General features: G+C 47.2%; 1 long non-coding RNA gene and 1 pseudogene across 1 annotated transcript in view; both read right to left on the bottom strand.

Moving 5' to 3' along the window:
- Positions 1-885, bottom strand: part of LOC108534606 (uncharacterized) — a 6,262-nt gene extending 5,377 nt beyond the window's left edge. Inside the window, exon 1 of the long non-coding RNA XR_001887003.1 lies at positions 631-885. This is a non-coding gene — a long non-coding RNA (uncharacterized LOC108534606). The remainder of the gene's footprint in view (positions 1-630) is intronic.
- A 785-nt stretch (positions 886-1,670) lies between these two features.
- On the bottom strand, positions 1,671-5,567 carry LOC108534590 (putative methyl-CpG-binding domain protein 3-like 3; annotated as a pseudogene).
- Positions 5,568-7,070: the final 1,503 nt, after the last annotated feature.

Here is a 7,070-nt window from a genome sequence, read left to right as displayed (position 1 = left end):
GAAGGAAGGAAGGAAGGAAGGAAGGAAGGAAGGAAGGAAGGAAGGAAGAAAAGAAAGAAAGAAAGAAAGAAAGAAAGAAAGAAAGAAAGAAAGAAAGAAAGAAAGAAAGAAAGAAAGAAAGAGAAAAAAAGAAAGAAAGAGAGAAAGAAAGAAAGAAAGAAAGAAAGAAAGAAAGAAAGAAAGAAAGAAAGAAAGAAAGAAAGAAGAAAGAGAAGTTGGCATCAGTCATATTGCACACATGGAGGGGAAGCTTCAGGAGCAAGAAGACAAAAATAAAAGGGAACATCAATGTTTCCTTTGAAGTGTCTGCAAAACCATAAGTCTGAGCAAAAGGGGAACTTGTGGCACCAGACAGATGTGTGCATACATCGTGTGTGTGTGCATATATCATGTGTGTATGCATATATCATGTGTGTGCATATGTGTGTGTGCATATATCGTGTGTGTGCATATATCATGTGTGTATGCATATATCATGTGTGTGCATATATCATTACACATTTGTAAAACAGAGTGTAAAAAATAAGTGAACTGAAATGTATCTGCTTTGTTTTTTTCTTGTACTTTTGGTGTCATCTCTAAAATCACTGTGGGTTTTTATGACCTTAGATATGGATCATAAAATATTACCCTTTGTTTGCTTCTAAAAGTTTTCTAGTTTCAAAGTTTATCTTTACGACACTGGTCGATTTTGAGTTGATGTTTGTGTATCATACACGGCAGCAGACTAGCACTTTCTGGCCCCTTGTTAGCTGTTGTTTCATTCATTTTTCTATATCCTGTGAGGTAGGAGTCCAAAATCATTCTTTTGCAGTTGGATATCCAGTTGTAGTGAGCTTTTGAGCCTGAATCAGTTCTCTCAGCGATCACACCGTCTCCCAACTGAAAACAACTAAGCGGTTCTCAAGTTTCCATGGAGACAGGGGCCACATGACCGCAATCTGGCCAATCAGCAGATCCCATCTTCTTTTTCCACAGTGATTGGCTAAGGCCTGCTCATGTGACACACTCTGTGCCAAAGGTCAGGCTGTTGTCTCGGAAACATCCGGGAGGAGAAGATCTATTTCCGTTAGACTGCTGGGGCTCTGGGTGCCATCTTGCCACCTTGGAGGAAGGGCCCACCTGAGAATGACATCAACTTAGTGGGAAGTCCGCAGAATCAAGGGGCCGGGAGAGGTGATTCCTAATTATCATCTGGCTCCTGGTTGCAGTCACGGTGGAATTGGCCTCGAATGTTGTCCCTGGCATGGAAGTGACCAGAGGTCGGCCGCACATGTCATCAGACACCTCCAGCCCTGTCATTTTGCTTCTCGTTAGCAAAGTTTGTAGGTGTAGTATTCTCAGTTGGCATTCCTAGCTGAGATGTGTAGCTGGGAGGTCTCCACCCTGTGGGGCCTTGGGACCACTTCTGCCTCCAAGGAGACCCTTACTGATGATCATAGGCTCCTCAAGGTCATCAGCCAGGGCGGCTTTGCAGAAGTCAAGGCAGCTGGCCCAGCACATTCTCACTGGGACCGAGATGGCTGTGGAGGTCACCCCAACAGGGCAGCAGGGCTCCTGCAGCCTCCAGCGTCTGTACCGCAGGGTCCATATGATGAAGGCCCTTCATTGCCCGAAGATCATCAGACTCTTGTGGCTGGCGCCCAGAACAGACTGTTTCTACTAGTGGATTAAGCCAGCTCGAGAGAGCTATCCGACTTCACCCTCCAGTTCTCCTCGTTGAAGGGGAAGAGGCCTGGGGCAAGTTCCAGCAAATAGGGTATTCCGTGCAGTGAGGCTTCCAGAGGAAAATTATCTACAGGGTTCTGAAGCCAGAGAACTTCCCTGAGGAGGCTGAGCACGACATGGAAACAACAGACTCTGGCTTGGATACCAGATTCACCGTAGACTGAAAGCTGAGCCCCTGTGGTGGGAGCTCCTCTTACGCAGCCTCGGAACTGTTCTGGACACAAAAGTACAGTGGACCCTGGTGGGCAGGTGGAGCTGGGAGTCACTGTCTACACCATGGTGGCCGGGGCCTGCCATCTGTCGGACAGACTTTTGTGGGGCTGAGGACGACATTAATACTGTGTGAATGATGACAGGAGATCCCGTTTCTCATTTCCATAGAACTAGAACGCCTCATAAACACATTTCTGGTCCTTGACTCCAGGGAGAGGCCCTCACTAGCCCTCATCATGGGGCGTTCCTGGATTAACATGGATCAGGAGGAGACCCCAACTAAGACCATACTGGGAGCTATTCCCTGATCACCCGGAGTCTGGAAAGCGCTCCTGATGTCCCCGGGAGATGAGGCAGACCACGTCCCATCCTTGTAGGAACAAAGGTGCGATGATACCATGGCCTGCTACCAGATCCTGGGCTGCGGGAAACCCGAGGTGCGGGGCTCCATCATCACAGTGAAGCCTCTTGCCTTCAGCAGATCCTACTACCTGTCGCCATTCTCCCCATCATCTGAAAGAAACTCCTTTAATAAGTATTAAACTTGTACTGGAAAAAAGTCAATGAGTGAATAAGATACCATCGTCTTAACAAACTGTATTTCTAAGGTGAATGAATAAAGCTGTGACCTCCACAAGAACTTTTTTTCTTTTCTTTTTGAGACAGAGTTTCACTGTTGTCACCCAGGCTGGAGTGAAATGGCCTGATCTCGGCTCACTGCAACCTCCGCCTCTCGGGTTCCAGCGCTAAATTTTATTTGCGTTTTTAGTAGAGGCGGGGTTTCTCCATGTTGGTCAGGCTGGTCTCGAGCTCCTGACCTCAGGTGATCCACCCGCCTCGGCCTTCCAAAGTGCTGGGATGACAGGCGTGAGCCGCCGCGCCCAGCCATGCATTCTTGTTTAAACCATTGGCTGCTTATGAGTCTGCTATTTAATTTCCACATCTGAATTTTCCAGCATTCTTTTTATTGTGAATTTCCAGCGTCTTTCTAGAGCAATCATAGAAGATACTTTGTATCTTCAGTCAACAACATTCAGACATGTGGCAATTAAATAGCAGACTCATAAATAGCCAATGGTTTAAAGAAGAATGCATGACTGGGCGTGGTGGCTCATGCCTGTAATCACAGCACTTTGGGAGGCCGAGGCGGGTGGATCACCTGAGGTCGGGAGTTTGAGACCAGCCTGACCAACATGGTGAAACCCCTGTCTCTACTAAAAATACACAATTAGCCAAGCGTGGTGGCGCCTGCCTGTAATCCCCACTACTCGGGAGGCTGAGGCAGGAGAATTGCTTGAACCCGGGAGGCAGGGGTTGCAGTGAGCCGAGATCGTGCCATTGTACTCCAGCCTGGGGAACAAGAAGGAAACTGTCTAAAACAAAAAAATAAACAAAGAAGGAAAGAAAGAGAAAGAAAAGAAAACCTAATTAAAATCACAGTAAACAGACATTGAGGTGTACATGTAAAGGTCTCCCTCTTTGCCTCACGAAACCCAGTTTCTCACCACAAAACTATCCACTCCTTACAGTTGTTGCCTTTCAAATGCTTTTAATAAAGAACAGGTGGGGAAGTACAAAGTGTAACAATTCAGAGTAGGAAAGAGGACCAGCATCCAACTCTGAAGCCATACCCCCAACAGCTTCTCAGTGCCCCCTCCTCCTGCAGTTCATCCACCTGTTTTCCTGCCTGGCCAGACCTGTTCCGCGCTGCAAGGCCCTGCCAGTCTCTCCCCTGGCTTTCTTCACCCTCCTGGCCTGTCCCTCCCGGATATCTGCACGAGTCACCAATTTGGCCAGAGAGGGGCGGTGGGAGCTGACAACCCACTCCTGGGGTTGGCCCCCCTGCCACAGCCTGGAACTTGCCCAGCGGTGGGCCTCGGGCAGCCTGTGCACACGCTCAGATCCAGTCCTGGTCCAGAGATTCACCCGGCCATCCCCCCGGTGCAGGATACTTAAGACTTCTCACAATTGCAGTGGACTTGAAACTATCGCCTTGGCTGCTGCAGGTCCTGCCAGGGCCTGCATTCTCCGGTAAGCGCAGAGTTTGCTGTGGCTTCTCCAGGTGCTCCCTCCCCTTTCTGCTGTCTGACCCTGGTTGTCAGGATGAGACCTGATCCTTGTCCACCCGGCTTCGGGAAGATGGCAGCTGGGTGAGTCTCATGGGGAGAGCAGACCTCGCAGCTCGTTCTCCGATGGGCCTTGCCATGTGGATTTCTCGTTTCTCTGTAAAGCCCAGGGCATCATGTTTCTTTTGAGCTTTCCCCTTTCAAAAGAAAAGAAAAGGTGACCCATTTCAACCAAATGGAGGCTGGAGAAGCTCAGCTCTGGGGGGCTTCTCTCAGCTGCAGTGGGAATCTTCCCACCAGCCTCTCTGTCTGGGGAAATGTGCTCAAATGCACGTACACTCTCAGCACCCGCAGGGTGTGTTAAACTCAGATCCTCTGGACCTGAACCCAAGTAGTCTGGGGTGGACCCTAGATCTGCATTTCTCCACGTGATGCTGATGCTGCTGGGCAGGAGCCCAGGCACTGACCTGTCTGGGACTCATTGGGCTGATGCGAGTCAAGGACTAAATGCTCAAGGTCATGACCAGGGCCGTTCCAGACCTTGTCCCTCCTCATCCCTCCTCGGAGGACACCCGTCCGTTCTTCCCTGCCAACTGTCAAGCTACACACATGCTGGTGCCTCCAACAGGTCCCCAACAGGTCACCGGATCCAGACTTTCCCTTGAACCAAGACCTCACTCTCTCTGCATCTCTTGCTTGGCTGTGCTTCAGGACAACACCCATCATTTTCATAGCTCCTTGACTCCCTGGTCTCCAAAGACATGGTGCCCTCGCCAACCCTTAAATACTCACTGCACAGCCGGATCCCATCTTCACCTGAGCGCCTCCTGCTCCTGAAGAGAAACCCTCAGAAACACCATGTTCGATTTCTGTTTCCTGATAAGCTCAATTAACTAGAGTTGTACCATGAGGGAATCTTTGATGACGAAACCGGGAAGATGATTAAGGTTCTTCCTAAGCTGAAATCTTTCTCGCTCTAAACTCAATTGGAAGAGTCCTAGTCCTCATAAAGCTGTTTCAGATAACAGACTATTATCAGGCACTTTCTCTTTAAAGCTTTTCGTTTCTGTCCTTCTCATTTCACTTCCGTTGTCCTGGCATCAAGATTAACACTACCCCTTACACGACCTAAGATGTTCCCCTTTGGAGGGAAAATTGTTTAGTCCCCTTAGTTACAGGGCACCTATGATGTGCCAAGCTGTACGGTAGAACCCCTGATCCAGAAGTAAACTTTGTAAGGCACCGTTCTGTTGATTTTCATCTTGGTGAGAAGGAAGACGTAATAAACACACTATCAACAAATTTCTGATGGAATCGAAGCTATTATCCCCATATAGTTTCATGGGCAAAAATGAGAATACTTTGAATATTATTCAACAAATATTAACACCTAAGGTATAACTTTCCACAACATCTAGTTTTAAGAACAACTCACTGCTAACTGTAAAGATGTTTTACAGAAAGAAAAAGGACACAAATGGACATTCTTGTGGTCAATAAAAATCCCGTACTCACCAGAACAGGTGGTCTTGGAAAAGAGGTGAATGCAGGCTCTCCCATAGCTGTAGAGTTTCTCTTGCTGACCCCACTCCTGAGATGCAGACAGCCCTTGGCTTGCTGGAAAATGCAGTGACTTCTGCATCTGGCTCCTCTTTTATAGAGAAAGGGAGTGATAACCCAATCAGTGGATAATCCACAGGGAACACCCTGTCTCGGCCCATTGGATTTGAGGCATTTCTAAATCTTTATACAGAAACCAATGTGGTGTTACCGACACAGAGTGTTAGTAGAAAAAGAATTTAATATGTGTGTGTGGCGAGGTGGTATTTGCAGTTATTATCAGCATTTTAGATGTTTCCTTTTCCTTCCCTTCTTTCAAATATCTCTGAAAGCATCCTATGGAAATAAGAATGGAACTGTCGGCTGGGCGTGGTGGCTCACGCCTGTAATCCCAGCACTTTGGGAGGCTGAGGCGGGTGGATCACCTGAGGTCAAGAGTTCGAGACCAGCCTCAACATGGAGAAACCGCATCTCTACTAAAAATACAAAATTAGCCAGGTGTGCTGGTGCATGCCTGTCATCCCAGCTACTCGGGAGGCTGAGGCAGGAGAATCGCTTGAATCTGGGAGGCAGAGGTTGCAGTGAGCTGAGATTGCGCCATTGCACTCCAGCCTGGGAGACAAAAGCGAAACTCTGTCTCAAAAAAAAAAAAAAAAAAAAAACTAAGAATGGAATTGTCCGTGTACATAAATGTTCATGCACTATTTGATTTAATAACAAAAATTAAAGACCATTTAAATGTTCATCCAGGAAAAAAATGCCCAACAACTTTCCAATGTTGCTCACCCTGTGCTTTGGTTGGGATATCTGCTTTTGAACTTTCACTTTAGTAATCTAGACTTTTGCTAGGTTCAATTTCATCTTAATGTCTTCCTTTTTTGTTGTTGCTTGTTTTTTAAGATAGGGTCTTTGAGACAGTGTCACCCAGGCTGGAGTGCAGTGGCTCGATCATCGCTCACTGCAGCCTCAACCTTCTGGGCTCAAGAAATCCTCCCTCCTCAGCCTTCCAAGCAGCTGGGACCACAGATACATGCCACTCCACCCAGCTAATTTTTGTATTTTTTGTAGAGACAGGGTCTTGCCATGTTGCCCAGAACTCATCTCAAATTTCTAGGCTCAAGTGATCCTCCTTCCTCAGCTTCCCAAAGTGCTGGGATTACAGGTGTGAGCCACCTCATCCAGCCAATTTCTTACATCCTTAATTGCAGTTCTAACTATAAGACACAATAAATAGCTTTAATTAAATAATAGGTTGAAAAGCAACTCCACACTGAAAGAGAGACAAACTTTTCTTTCAATACAATAAAACTCAAAATGGCAAGGAGAAAAGTATAACTTGGATCACATTAAATTATATTAAGATTAAAAAGACTTACTAAGAGCTCCCATTACTCAAGATGGACACGGTGGCTCACAGCTGTAATCCCAAGAGGCCAAGGTGAGCAGATCACCTGAGGTCAGGAGTTTGAGGCCAGCCTGGCCAACATGGTGAAACCCTGTCTC

Source organism: Rhinopithecus bieti, unplaced genomic scaffold (genome assembly GCF_001698545.2).
Source record: "Rhinopithecus bieti isolate Rb0 unplaced genomic scaffold, ASM169854v2 scaffold_10589, whole genome shotgun sequence".
Lineage (NCBI taxonomy): Eukaryota > Metazoa > Chordata > Mammalia > Primates > Cercopithecidae > Rhinopithecus > Rhinopithecus bieti.
The sequence above is the reverse complement of the archived record's forward strand: the minus strand, read 5'-3'. Positions and strand labels throughout refer to the sequence as shown.